The sequence below is a fragment of the Apodemus sylvaticus genome, chromosome 19, assembly GCF_947179515.1.
Source record: "Apodemus sylvaticus chromosome 19, mApoSyl1.1, whole genome shotgun sequence".
NCBI lineage: Eukaryota > Metazoa > Chordata > Mammalia > Rodentia > Muridae > Apodemus > Apodemus sylvaticus.
The window spans coordinates 13,807,637-13,822,903 of NC_067490.1; the positions used below are offsets into that span (position 1 = coordinate 13,807,637).

At 40.3% G+C, this 15,267-nt stretch overlaps 1 protein-coding gene across 5 annotated transcripts in view; it reads right to left on the reverse strand.

The window, feature by feature from the left end:
- The window catches only part of Pcdh15 (protocadherin related 15), an 840,767-nt gene extending 828,612 nt beyond the window's left edge, over nucleotides 1-12,155 (reverse strand). For 4 of the 5 annotated variants that reach the window (XR_007974376.1, XM_052163513.1, XM_052163511.1 and 1 more), the window contains exon 1: nucleotides 11,592-12,155. The gene's annotated coding sequence lies outside the window, so the exon portion shown is untranslated. Of the gene's footprint in view, nucleotides 1-11,587 lie in introns of all 5 variants that reach the window. The other variant, XM_052163512.1, reaches the window with a different exon arrangement.
- Between the last annotated feature and the right edge of the window lie 3,112 nt (nucleotides 12,156-15,267).

The following is a 15,267-nucleotide window of genomic DNA, read 5'->3' on the forward strand; positions in this document are numbered from 1 at the left end:
AGACTGCTAGGAAAGGCATATGAATCCCCCACAAGACTCACCTTCATCACTCACAACAGGAAGCCACATGGGGCAACTCCATCTCCTCCCTCCGACAGACAGAGTGGTTGGCTTGAAGCTTCACAACTGAAAACTGACAACTGATGTGAGGCGTAAGATGTCTGTAACTGTTACAAGATCCCTTTGATTTGCCAACAATGATAAACTACAATGCTGTAGGGGAAGGAATTTCCTCAGGGGTAGTAGAAGAGATGATTCCTTCTTTCTGTTGTGGTCTCAACATTCACAGTATTAAACTGAACTGTAGCATAGATGAGTGTAATAGCATGCCTTTCCTGACATGCAAACCTGTGTGAGGGTACATGTGTGCATGCATATGGGTGTGGTGCTTTGAATATTGTTGGCCCCAGCAGTATCACTATTAGGAGGTGTGGCCTTGTGAGAGTAGGTGTGGCCTTGTTGGAGGAAGGGTATAGTAATAGGCTTTGAGGGAGTAGGTTTTGAGACCATCTTCCCGGCTGCCTTCCGAACAAGATGTAGAACTCTCAGCTCCTCCAGCACTATGCCTGTCTAGATGCTGCCATGCTTCCTGCCTTGGTAATGGACTGAACCTCTGAGCCTGTAAGCCAGATCCAATGAAATGTTGCCCTTCATAAGAGTTGCCCAGGTCAAGCTGTCTCTTCATAGCAATAGAAACCTTAACTAAGACAATGGGTGTGTGTGTGTGTGTGTGTGTGTGTGTGTGTGCGCGCGCGCGCGCGCCTGTATACATGTGTATATCTTATGTAACAAATAGAGGGCTGAAATGACAAAACTCATTGTTACACAATCCACTAACATTGAATTCGTTTATTGTTAGATTCAAACCAAATCTTTGAAAGCAGCTGGGTGTGGCTATATACCTTTAATTCCAACATTTGGAAGGCAGAAGTAGGTGTACTTTTGTGACTATGAGGTCAGCCTGATCTACAAAACAAATTCCAGGACAGCTAAGGCTATCTAAAAGAGAGATTCTATCTAAACAACCACAACATGTCATATTTTCACATCTTGGTCTGTCCCCTTTTCCATCGTGATGGCCCCTCGACCATAGAGTGAGTGCTATAATTATCCCATAATCTTAAAGTTTATTTGAAAAGCAAATTTGTAAGAGTCAATCTATTGGTTAACCTAAACTAATTGTTATCTTCCACATACTCAGCACTAAGAATGAAATAAAATAAAAAGAGCAACCACCTGCTCACATGCCCTGCTTACCCAATGAGGCCCTTGACCATGTTTTTCATCCCCTTATCTTGTTTCTCCTCCAACCCACCCACTCCTGCTTCCTGGTCCTGGCATTCCCCTACACTGGGGCAACAAGTCTTCACAGGACCAAGGGCCTCTTCCCCTCACTGATGTCCACCAAGGCCATCCTCTGCTACATATGTGGCTGGAGCCATGGGTTCCTCCGTGTGTACTCTTGGTTGGTAGTTTAGTCCTTGGGAACTCTGGAGGTACTGGTTGATTCATATTGTTGTTCCTCCTAATGTCTCTGCTGACAAGGATACTTTCCTCCTCATAAAAAGCCACTTTCTTTTTTCTATCTGTCATACAGCAAAATTATAGCTCAACCTCTCTTAGAGTTAGGAGAGACCCCCACCTGAGATCTGGAGAAGCATACGTGAGAAGCCGTTGGGCAGCCCTGCTAATATTTTATCCATCATCTCCAATTATAGAATGTGTACTAGCCAGTCCCCTAACCAGTTTAGAAAGTTTAAAAAAAATAAATATTTGGTAAATAAACATGTATTTGCCCTGAATAGTATTTCTAAGAGGGGAGAGGAAGCTGAAATACCATTTTGGAGTTTTAATAGAAAATTGCAGTAGGGCTGGAGAGATAGTTCAGAGGTTAAGAGTACTGACTGCTCTTCCGAAGGTCCTGAGTTCAAATCCCAGCAACTATATGGTGGCTCACAACCATCCGTAATGAGATCTGGTGCCCTCTTCTGGGATGTCTGAAGACAGCAACAGTGTACCTCCATATAATAAATAAATAAATATTTTTTAAAAAGTAAAAGAAAATATTTCAGTAAAAGCAGTCTGCTTCTTCCTGCCTCATGAGAATAATCAACAAACACTGGTAAGTTTGACAAGAATATATCCAGAACAAAACCAAGCAAAAGCCAAAACCCAAATCAAATCAAAACAAAACAACACAACAAGTACTCATGACGTTCTCTGTTGCAAGTACCTTCCAGATGTCACCTGCCCTTGCCTGATTATTGATAGGCCCTGGAATTCCCCTGACTCTGCTATGGAACTTTAGGAGACAGCCAAGCGAAGGGAGAACAATTCAAGAGATTGAGTCTGAAAGTCTTGATTATCCCACATCGTAACAGCTCCATTTTCCTACATCATTACTGTTAAAAGTGACAAACTCCAATACACAACATCAAATGCATAAAGCATCTTTGAAGGCTATAAGGAAGAAGGTTAGTGTGCTACGAAACCAATCACTGACTTAAGTGGAAAAGTCCCAAGGAATTTGTATATTTATTTAGTGGTTACATATGGATGACAGAGTTGTGTAGAAAAATCTCCAAGGATATCTGGTTTCCCTACCTAAATGGCTGAGAAGAGAGCAATGCATTGAAATTTTGGCAACACACAAGGCTTCTACAACCAACAGGAAGAGTAAGATCAAGTAGGGAGGTGGTTTTAGCTCTTCTGCAGAGGATTCAGTAGCGATTATTCAGGTTTTATGAGGTAACATGATGGTTCTTTCCACATGCCCGCTGTGTGAGAGGTCCAGATATTTGGGTCAGCATTATTCATTTTTGGGTACCCATCCGTGCATCTGTGGAGATATTTCAGGATGTAAAACAGATTGCTCTCTTCAGTGTGCACATCCCTCACCCAGTCTATTGAAGGCCTGAATGGGGCATGTTGAATGAGGAACAAATCTCTATGCTTACTTTCAAGCTGGGAAATGGTTTCTCCTGCATTCCAATGGGGACTTGGACCAAAATGTACCATCTACTTTCCTGAATCTCTAGCTTGAAAACTACAGCTCGTAGGAATTATCAGCCCTTATATATGACTGGTATTTGTCTATATCTGTGATTTATAACCCACCATCTGTCTGACCATCCTTTAATTATCTACACTATACCATCTATTATCCATCACCTATCAACTACGCAGCTAACCATCTAGATAAAATTTCTTTATCCATTTGACCCATCCATGAATCTCTCCTTATATTCTCATATTGGTTTTTGTTTTGGGGGAATAACTCCTCAGTATAGTGTATCATTTCTTATTGATTGTAGAATGTCCAGACTCATCTTCCATTCATAACCAGAAACAAAAGCCTCACTCAGCCTGCAGATCTCACCTAAACATGGTTTTTGCAGGGTCATTCACCAAACTCAACAAGTGCACCTACAACCCATTCCAGTAAGACATATTCAAGCAGGCAGGCACAGGCTAAGATTCACATCCATTGAGTGCAAGGCTTTATATCTCCATTAATGGACATATTAATTGACGGAGTGGTATGAGAGAGCTTAATTGAGCTGAATGTTAGCAACATCTGGAATTAAGTTACAGATGAGTGAGTGGAGGCTCATTTATCCCCCGGGGTTGAGGAATTCAAGAAGCCTAGTTTCATCCATTCCTCCGGTAGCAAAATTGCTTGAGCCAGTGTTTTCTGTCTCTTCCCAGAGGCTGAAGTTTTGGTGAGAAACTGAAATCCTCTGTTAGGACCAAGGAGGTGGTATAAATCTCCATGCTCATATTCCTAAAAACATTGTCACGACTTCAGAAAAAAAATAGCCTCAGACTTTATTTATATATTTCTGAAGACGAGGAAATTATTTAAAGCACAGATGGAATACCTCCTGTGAAAGAGCAAATTAGTCATATAAAAAGGAACCACAAATGAGTATTGATGAGAAAATTAGCCAGAGCATGGTGTACAATCATGGTTCTTGCAGACTTAGATTATTGAAATTCATGGTATTGCTGTGTTTGGAAATAGGATTATGTTAAAAATGGCAGAGAATGATGAAAAGAACAATGGATACTTAGAATTTTAATTAATGCAAGTAAGGTACTAGATAGGTAGGTAGGTAGATAGATTTGTAGATAGATGGTTAGATCGATGATAGGTAGATCTCTGTATAGAAATTTAAAAGGAAAGGTGATTAGAGGGTGATCTCAGGGATTATTCTTGTTTGATGCTCTTGCAATGGAATTTTGTTCAGATTGTCCATGTTGGGCAGTTAACAACCACCTATGACTACAGCTAAATGAAAAAGAAAATATATGGGACTATGCAAAGAACTGTGCAGAGAGCTTTGGCCATGTTCTCTTAGCCTCTGCAAGGGAAGTGAGGGCAACCAGACAGCTCCTTGTGACTGATTTTATCTCTGAAAAAAATCTCTGCATTCAAAATGTGTTGGTAGTTTATGAAACAACATTGGAATCTGAAATTCTCTTCTGCCTTTTAAGGATACTCATACATATACAGACAGACAGACAGACAGACAGGCACACACACATATACACACAAACACACATCTAAACACAGAAATAAACCTATAATAAAAGTAACATGAAAATAAATCAATATCTAAATAGGAGCAGCTTCCTATGTCTGTGCTGTGTTCTGTGTTCTATTAACACTAAGACAGAATCTTAGTACCTTCTGAAGCATACAATCTGAGTGTCTCCCAATGTTACTAACACTTTGCATGTAATTTTTGCCATTTTGAAATGAAGTGTAATTATCGGACACACCACTAAACTATATTCCTAACTCTGACACGTATGCACAGACTAATTCCTATGACCTATTCAGAATCCAAAATGATTCAAATGAAGATTTCTCAATAAATTTTGGGACAATGACTAGAAGTTTTACCAATTTTTCCTTCTGCCCCCACCCCCCCCAAAAAAAAATCCAAATCCTAGAATTTCAGGAGAGCATGCATCCCTTGTTTGAAGTATTGGTTAGAATGCAGTGTTGCTTCATAAGCTGTCACCCAATATTGGATGTAGAGATTTTCAGAGATAAAATCAGTCACAAGAGGCCATCTGGTTGACTGGTTAACATCACTTCCCTTGCTGAGGCTAAGTGGATAGCACTGTCGAAGCTCTCTGCACAGTTCCCGGCATAGAGTGGACACTCAATATATTTTCTTTTTCATTTAGCAAGCGGACTCTAGAAACACATCAAAGAAAGCAGAGGAAAATCATTCAAACCAGACCCTTGCGAATATCCTCAGAGTCTTGTCAAATGTGCTCCTGTCTGCATGAGAGATGATTTGTTTGGGAGAGAGAAAGAGAGAGAGAGCAAAAAAGAGCGAGAGAGAGAGTGAGAGAGAGAGAGAGAGAGAGAGAGAGAGAGAGAGAGAGAGAATGAAGCATTTAAAATTTTAACTTCCAATAAATAAATCTGTGATTCAGAATTTAACTGTTTTCTACCTTATAGCCTGGAAGTGCTTTAATCCTTGTATCAAACACATTTACATTTATAAACCAGAAATATTCTTTACTTTCTCCCATATCTCCTTCAAAGTCAAGATAATACCCACGTTTTTCTCAATTAAGGGTATCCTGGCTTCTTGCATTTATGCTTTAATCCATTTTTATTTTCCTTAATTCATTTCTATTCATTGTTACCACAATACTAACTCTCTGTCTCAAATTCCTATTCTTCATCTCATGTGGTTATAAGCAAAGCCATTATCGTGTCACTTGTCTTTTTGAAAAGTGGGCTGGACCACAAGGAAACACTTGCTCCAATGCTTCTGCCAATCAACAGCTCCGTTGGTTTGAAATCCAACAGGAGGAAACAAAATGCCTTCCTGCAACATTTCATATCAAAACACCAAAACCACACTCACGCTTAAGAATCAATATTCTAAGCAAACACATGTTCGTTTACTAAACATTTATTATTTCCTAGACTTTCAGAGCTGAGCTGGCCAATGAACTTGCATATTCTATAAGTCCCAAGTGAAAGTCATAAAGAAATAACAAGAGGTCATCAATCATACCTGCATTTTATAGTGCTGTACAGGAGAATGGAAAGAACAAGGAAGAAGAGAAGTACTTGGCTATATACCTGATATAAATGTTTCTACTTTTATGAATTTATCCTAGATCATGGCGATGGTAAAGATGGTGGCTATGATAATTAAAATAATAGTGACGCTGGTAGTGATGCTCCTGCTGTTGCTGCTGCTGGAGGTGGTCCTGATGTTGGTGGTGGTGATGCTAATGCCACATCACAGTCTCTACTTGCTGAGACCATCCTTAGCCAGATAGCTTGTATACCAAGGTTCTCATTCCCTATTCCCTTTCTCTCTGTCTCTGTCTCTGTCTCTCTCTCTCTCTCTCTCTCTATCTATCTATATCTCTATCTATCTATCTATATATATATATGTGTGTGTGTGTGTGTGTGTGTGTTCTATGCCCTTTGCATAAGGTATTTGGAGAAGTCACACAACTTGTACATGGCTACCAGGCCCTGGCGAATAGGACAAGCGCAATTGAACCTGGTTGTACTTGCTTTCTCATACAATCTCTGTCTATAACCCACTTTCAGGACTGGGAAGAGCATCTCCCAGTCTACCTCTTACTTATGCACACTGTACCTTGCCCACCTTCCTTTCACCACAGACTCTGTCTTCTCCCTCTTCCTTCTATCTCTACTGTTCTCTCTTTCCTTGGTCCCTGTCTCACACTTACTGTCTCTATTGCCCTGTGCATAGTGTTGGGTTAAGTTGTTATTTCTTTGAGAAATGGCCTCCATATAGTCTAGGCTAGCCTCAACTCAAGTTCCACTTGTTTCTACCTTCTCAGTTCTATGATTTATAGCTCTAAGCACTAACTCGGCACACCAGGATTTCATTTCATATTCCGTTAGTCATTCAGCATTTTTTTTTTTTTTTGCTGCCAATTTCTATGTGTCTCTTTGTCGAGGACAGTCTGTCTATACCCTATATCCCTGTCTTCTGCCCCTCTTTCTTCTATCTAGAGCCTATATCCCTCCCTCCTTTAATCTCTCTTTCCCGCTCTCCCTGTCTTCCTTTCTCTCTTTATGTGTGTGTCCTCAATTTTAACCTTCTCTCCCAATGTCTGTGGATCTTTCTGCACCTTTCTGTTTATTCCACCTCTCACCCTGACTTTCAACTTACTGTGGCATGCCTTCTCTTCTTTCTGTGAGTATCTGAGTATGTGTACCTCTGTCAGTTTCTAAAACACCTCTGTGGTTTTTGTCTGTCCCTCAGCTGACATGTCGGGTTTTAAGGCAACAGAAACTTCCACCCAATTCTAAAGACGCTCCTCTGCATTCCAGTGATGTGTGCAAAGATGCAGACACCAGTCCATTAAGTGATAAAGCCAAAGAGGAAGCCAGTGTCCTTGGATAAACAACGTGCGTCCCCATAAGGATTCAGTGGTGCAGAATCAGAAAAGGCTCATTCTGACACCTCTGGGAAGACACAGTGCAGGCATTCAGTAGCTGGGTCCAGTTGAATGATGTACTTCACCCCCCCTGCATGGTTCTCCCCCATGCCGGAAACAGTGCTCAATTCTGTCTGAACCCGCCCTTTCACTGGCCATGGGAATGAGTGTCCCCCAAAGTGGTAACAGCTCTGCACCTGCAATGGCCTGAGAATGTTTACTCTCTAAAAGCCTCATAGAAGTTACACCTCCTGTCAGCTCCTTGCCCATCAAGAAACACAAGAAAAACAAGCTTTGAATTTTCTATTTACCAGCCTGAAGGAGAAAAGTGCTTTATTTTCTGTAGTTTCCTAGAATAATGACTACTTGTGCTTTTTGCATTTGTGGGATCAGTAGCTATGATCTCATATTCATTGCTGGACACATCCTTCAAACTGCTTGTGAGAGAGGAGAAAAATCGGTCCATTTGTCTGCTCAGGAAGAAACTTATTTTCAAGCAGAAGTTCTGTTGCTGTTATTGCATACACACACACACACACACACACATGCACACCTACACACATATCATATTAACAAGTGAATCTGAGAAAGCTAAAACAACTGAATTTTAGATTACTTAATTCCAACAACCCACAGAGGATGTTCCTGCAGACATCCTTGCTGATAACTTTTCTGAAAGGTGCACTGTAAATGAAACCTCAGGGAAACAGCACTTAAGGGGCATGCTGAAGCCCCAAGGAAACAACACAATAGGAATCTCAATCATGTCTTATTTACATAGTATACTGTGTGTGTGCACATAGGTGAATGTATATACTATACAGGAGCATGCCTTTTTGTGGTCATGTGAGCATAGCTCTGTGTGCTTGCACATGTGTATGTGTGAGTACATCCATTTGGATGTGAAAGGGTACACTGGTGGGTGATGGACACACACAGACGTTGTTGTGTCTGTGTGTGTCCATCCACCTAGCCCGTAGGATCTGAGCATGAGTCCTATGACTTATGCTCAGACTGAGAGCAACCAACATTGACCTTTTACCACATCTGGTTCTGTTATTTAAGTTGATGTACCGTGCCTGATGCAGACACAAGGCAAGGTTGTTAGCTCTCACCTTCAAGACCAACCCTGAGGAAGGAAGGGTTACACTCTAATTTCTCCGTAAAGCCACCTTTTTCTATCATCAGGTCGCTACGCTAAAGTTAATGATTGAAGTGACTATTTCTTCTTAGCTCATTTTAAGGTGTTTGAGCCATGTGGCTTTGGGAGAATAGGACCCTGCTGCAATGACTCAGAGTTGTTCTTCTGACTTTGTCAAAATCCACTAAGAGTCCTGATGAATTCCCTCAGTTCTTTTCAGTAGTTTGCATTCAGTTCGGCATCCTAGGAGCAGGAAAACAACTCTCAAAGCCCCATAGGTCATCTTTAGTTTTCAGTCTTGTCTGGAACCTTATAAAATGATGACGCACTAGTGCACACATGGATGGACACACACACACACACACACACATACACGCACACACAAACCTGCTGCCACAGAAAGCATGTGCCACCCACAGGCAAGCTTTAGGTGAGAGTGTAGAAAGTAGTTTTCGGGGAGATACTTGTAACTAAAGCAATTGTTTCAATGATACAATTTTACACTATCATTTTACAGACAGAAAAGCACCAGGACATTACATAATGTTTCTAGAACACTAATGATTCTGGGTGGAAGGATAAGTCCTTAAGAAAATTGTAAAAAAAAAAATGCCAAAATAAACAATATGACTATAATCACAATCTATGATTGATCAATTAACACAAAATCACAAGCAAAGTGGAATATTTAGGCAGCATACACAACCTCTTCAAGAAGCAACATGGGCTCAAATACAAAAGATGGTTCAGCAAGTAAAGGCACTTACAGCCCATGCCAACGCTCTTGGGTCATAGGGTGAGAATGAAAGACCAGCCTTCTATATGTTGTCCTAAAACTTCTAAAGTTATTCCACGGCATGGGTTTGCATACTCACAGATGCACATACATTAAAATAAGATGAACACAAATGTGATATGACTTAAAAAGGAATACAGTCTTTTTGTTTACATGACTATTGCTAATGATTTGAATGTACTTAAAACCATGTATTTCTAAGACAGGATTATGAAGGCAATAAAACGTAAGGGTATGTAAGGGTCTCCTGGGTTTCATTGTTGAACTAAGCACTGGTTCATGCAGGGGGTCTGTCATTGTTTTCTACAGCATGGACATAGGAATAAAGGGTCTCCTAAAGTCATCTCTTCAATTTCTCAAGACAGGGCAGCAGATCCTCAAGCCTTATAAATGGGTCATTCCTTGGTTTTCTTTTTCTTTTCTTTTAAACTTTACTTTCATAAAATAGTCTCCTTTTTTATGAAATGAAGGTCCTTATGACCTGGTGGTAACAGATAGGAATAATTAACACTCTAGCATGTATTTGCTTAACAAATATTTTGTGATGAAAGTAGTTATAGCCATAGGTAAGCAAAATAACAGAAGCATTTTGTGTTTCCTTTTTAACTTAGGCTAATAATCAAAACTTTTTTTGACAACGTCAGTGAAGGCACAGGTGTGCTTGCCTGCCTGCTAACAAATATTGGATTAAAGAACACTGAGTATTCAAACTTTAAACGTGGAGATATTAAGAAACAGAGTGCTTACCTCTAAGTTTATTTACCCTAAATTTGAAATCATAGATGCTTTCTGTAACTGAATTTTATCATTTTCCTAATTACTGGTCTCATCAATTATTAACTAACATATCTTCAACCTAAGAATGTCTCATAAAGGTTTTATTTAAATCTCTTCCTATGCCGCATCCACAGCCAGTCCATGGCTTTCCACAGAGGCAGTTCACAAACGAGTCTCGCTCTCAGATCTGCTCAGGCTCTCTGGTGACCAGTGCTTCCGGGTGACTTTTGTGTAAAGGTTCTAAGGACAGGCAGGGCTCGCTGAGCACCAGCTGAGGGTTAAGGAGGTCACCGCTCAGTGGAACTGAACACCCATTAAAATCCACCTTTCTCTCAGAGGAGAGGGAGTCCACAGGCAGAGGCATCAAGTTACTGAAACTTGAAGAAGCTCAGGTGCAGATAAACTGTGGCTCTCACTCAGCCACAGGTGACCAATAGAAAGGATCACCTAGCAAAGGCAACATGTAGAGAAGAATCAACATCTTTATTTAAGAAACCCGTCCATAGACCAAACAAACTAGAGGCAACAGTCTATGATTAAAACATGCATTTCCAAAAACAATATTTTTTTCGTCTAGAGTTAAGTAACACCACAACATAGATATCTGGTTTCTATTCTTGACAGATGGTCCTTTTCTGCAAGCATAAGACTGGAGTTAAGTTCACAGAATGCACTGCATGCTAGTCAACCCAGACTCTGAAGATCAGGGCTAAAATTCCATTACATTGATGGCTTTGCATACATGACACACATTAGAGTCTCAGGAGACTGAGCTGAAGGTATTCCGGATCTATTTCCCTAACCAAAATATGTCTATAAAGTATGAAAGCTATTGAGACCAGGTAATACCTTTGTATTACCAGGAAAATGTCAGCATAGATCCAAACGCTGTTCCCAGACACTTCCCAAAAGTAACAGAGTTTCCAGTGCACTGAAGAGGACCTGGTAACTTCATCCAGATCTACAGTACAGCTGAACCCAGTAGACTGCACAGCATTGCTAACCATTCGCCAATCAACTAGTACCTTCAGCAATGTCACACATAAAAGTCAACACTAGCGCTTGTGCACATAAAACACAACATGCCCGGTTTTATACTTCCAGTGATAAATAACTAGAGAAACTGATTTAAGCTTAAAAAAAAAAACCCAAGTGGAACAATTATAATTCAAAGGCATTTATGTATACATTGGCATCTCCACAAAAATCACAAGACCACTCAGCCATCAGGAAGTAAAGAAGGCAAGCAAAAACATACTTGAATTTCCAGAACGTAAGTCACTTTCGTACTCACTGAACAAACGTGAGAGAAAGTGATGTCACAAGAGAGATCACGTCAAAACAAGCTCTCGAGGTTCTGTCGAGCTCACACTGCTATCTTAAAAGAGAGTAAAAGAAGGGAGCAAGGAACTTACTTGCCTTTAAAGTTTCATCTTTAGTCGATGCGAACCCATGCAGTAAATCCCTGTGCCAAGATCGCTTCTGTACATCTCTTTACCATCCACCAGCGCTCGCTCGCTCACTTTCGTCTGAAGATTGATTCATTCACAAGTTAAAGCTCTTGTTTCTGATGAAGCATTATTATCCACTTTCGTTTCACCACACACATAAAAAGAAAATTACTGGAGATGGCTAAAACAGAATCCCTTAACGTACTAACAGAGGAGGCATCCTATCCGGCCCCTCCATGTTCGGAGGTGCTTGCCAGCTGCCTCAGGTACCAGGAGAAACTAACCCCAAGCTGCTAGCGGGATCCGCTGGCCCTCTGTCTGTGGCTATTAGCTCAACACGTAGATCAGCTGGCTGAAAAGCAATTAGCTCTCCTGCTCCTCCTGCTTATACAGGAGACAGTTGGGCACGAGGAGGCTGCTGAATGCTTTGCACCAATTAGGAGCAGGTGCTACAGCCCCGAAGACAAATTGACATCCCACTGTTCATGCTGCTGAGGACTTTTATTGTGCCATGTCCCCCTCAGCCTGTCTGGTGGGGGCTCTGCTCCTTTGTGTGGTTGTACTGTTTCAATTAAACGGGACTGTAAAGTTCAGCGCTTAGGCTCCGGTGACAATATTATTGACGAGGTAAAATAATGTCTTTGGCTCTGTTCACGCCTCCCCCCCCCCCCCCACTTTCTTTCTCTCTGACCTGTTTTTCCCCTTTTACCCAATTTCTCTCCGCAGATACAACTTTTAAAACCAATGCTTTCATACAACTTCTAAAACCAATGCTTTCATATCTGTGTTTCGTTGGGGGTTGGGGGTGGCGAAGAACCCTTCTGCATTGATTTTTTTTTTTGAGACCAAAGTAAACAGAAGGATGCTATGATGAAAATATGAACTTGGGTATATTTCCTAAATATTTTTATATGACACCTTCATACTGATTTAAACTTCTATAAACCAGTGAAAGTTAGTTAAGGTGCGTTCTAACCAGACTCAAACTTCGAATTCATCTAGACTACAAAAGTTTGTGCAAGTCACATTGAATCTTGCCAGTATATTTGAGAAGATATCCTACTAGTGGACAGAGTAAAGCAAAAATCCTAACTCCTCTCTTGCAGTTCTGTAAATACTTAACCATGCCCCCATGCTCTCTCTGCAAGCCTCTTAAATCCCCCACCCCCACTCCCATCCCAGCTCCAGGGGAGGTGGATTCCCACGTGTTAACTTGGACTGTAACCAGTGTTTGACATATAGAAACCAGACATTTGGTCACATCTCTAGGAAAAAGTGATAGAACCGTTACTAACAGTTTGAGAAGAGTCATTAGACTGAACGTTCACTAGTGAGGAGTACCTTTACTGAGACCATTGGACAAACATCTGCTGTAATAAGAACTTCAAACTGTAATTTTGTATTAATGAAAAAGTCATCCTCACTTCTGGTAAAATTCAATTATAATTTCCATGACACATTCAGAAATTTGGCCACAACACACACACACACACACACACACAAATCCCATCTCTTCCTTGTCTTCTGTGAGAAATTAGATTATCAATTGGATGTTTCATAAAACAGCTGATTTTACTTTTTTTTTTAATAAAAAAGAAATGACCACATCACTGTGTTTAGATACTAACATATATATGTATGTATGTATGTTTAAAAAGTTGGCAAACTGGAGTTTCATGCAGAGTTTAAAAGTGAATTCTAGGCGCTTTAACAGCTGATCAGTAAAAGGGGGCATTGTCTGAGAAAATTAAATAACATATTAACCACCGAGAGACTCTACTATGATGATAATTTCTGTTAAACAACCAGCGTAGGATATTATAGACTCATTCCCACTTCCCTTGTTCTCTCTCTCCATCACTCCCTCTTATAGCCCAGCTGAATTCAAATCTGTATACTCTTAAAGGGCCAGGATTTCATTTCTTAGATAAATCTATATTTAAATTAACATAATCATTTCATGATATGCCTGTGAGAATATAAAGTATACATGCATTTACCTTTAATTACCTTTTAAATGATATCTGGGTTGATATCTGGGTAGTTTCTCTCTCTTTTTTTCTTTTAGCTTTGATTTTTATTACTTTTATTTATGCACTTCTTTATTTACTCAGTGTGTGTGTGTGTGTGTGTGTGTGTGTGTGCACGCGCGTGTGCGCACGCTTGTATCATTCTGCATGTATGCCACAGTTAAGTGCATGGAGTCCAAAGGGCAACTTACGGGAGTCGGGTTGATCCTTCCAACAGTGTAAGTCCTAGATGTCATAAATTTGGTATGAGGCCAAGAACCTTCACCCTTATGTTAGCTCACTGGTCTGTATATTGAGTTTCCCATTCTAGGAACTGTGTAGACATTCAGTTTACCACAGAAGAATTTCCAAACTCCACCTTACTGCTGCCACCAGTGTTTTGGGTTAAGGGGGACTTCTCCAATATTGTAGCCTGAAGGCCTGGTGTTCTGCTTGGGCCCTTTATACATCGATAAAGGGGAACTTATTTCTTTTCAGAACAGGCATTCCTTGCCATGAGGAGCCCTCACAAGTGTGAGGATTTTTTTCTAAGTGTCCCAGACATATAGTGGCTGAGTTTCCCTTAGCAGATGGTCTGTTTCAGGCAGGACAACACTCACTCTGACAAGCAAAGAGTCTGCCACATTTTAAGATGCAGCAGACAACCACCAATGCAGGAAATAAAGTATATCTTATTTAAGAAGAAATGGAATGCTACATGTTTTGGGGAAAAAATAATATTGAAAACCTCTAAAAGTAAAAAATGTTTACATATTAAGATTTTGTTCATTTCTGTTTATAGTCATGAATTTGCAGCTAAGATAAATCATGGGATATAAGACAAATTGACAGTAGGTAAATTACAATTAAAACTTTATAAATGGATGGCTAAATTTTTAAATTTGAGGAAAATAAGATACACCCTTTGTCTAGAAGAACATTCTATCAGATAAGTATTAATAGACATTGAAATATGAATTTATCAATTATAACTGTCTACCCCTAGTGTCTCTCTCTCCTCTCATCCTCAACCATGTTAAGGAGGTCCTCTACCACTAAGCTACAGTACTAGTCCCTGCCCTACCTTTCTTTTCTTTTCTCTTCTTTTCTTTCATTCATTCTTCCTTCCTTTCTTTCTTTCTTTCTTTCTTTCTTTCTTTCTTTCTTTCTTTCTTTCTTCCTTTTATTCTCTAAACTTCACTTTTTGACTTGTCTAATCACAGCGTTATTCAAAACTAGCCATTTGTATATACAACAATGAGTGTTCTGTCAGCATACAATATATATGTTATGTTGCATCCTAAAAAAATCATGTTATTGTAAATCACATTCTGTGAAAAAATTTTCATAAAAATATGCTGTCACAATTTATATTTTCTAGAGCCAGGAAACTGAAATGGGAGGTCATGAAATATGATGTTGCAAGGGGGCAGGCCCACGACTTGGTTTTCCCCTGAGAAATCCCCATGTAATGCAGCTGGCATGAGGGGTTTGCTTTAAGGGCAGGGTGCTGAGTACGGGCTTAGAGGAGGGGTGCACAGAGGCAGACTAATGAGCCTGTAGACAGGCAGAGACACAGGAGCAGAGCCGTGAGGGCAGGAAGATGGTGACAGAGAAGGATAGAAAGGGGGAGAG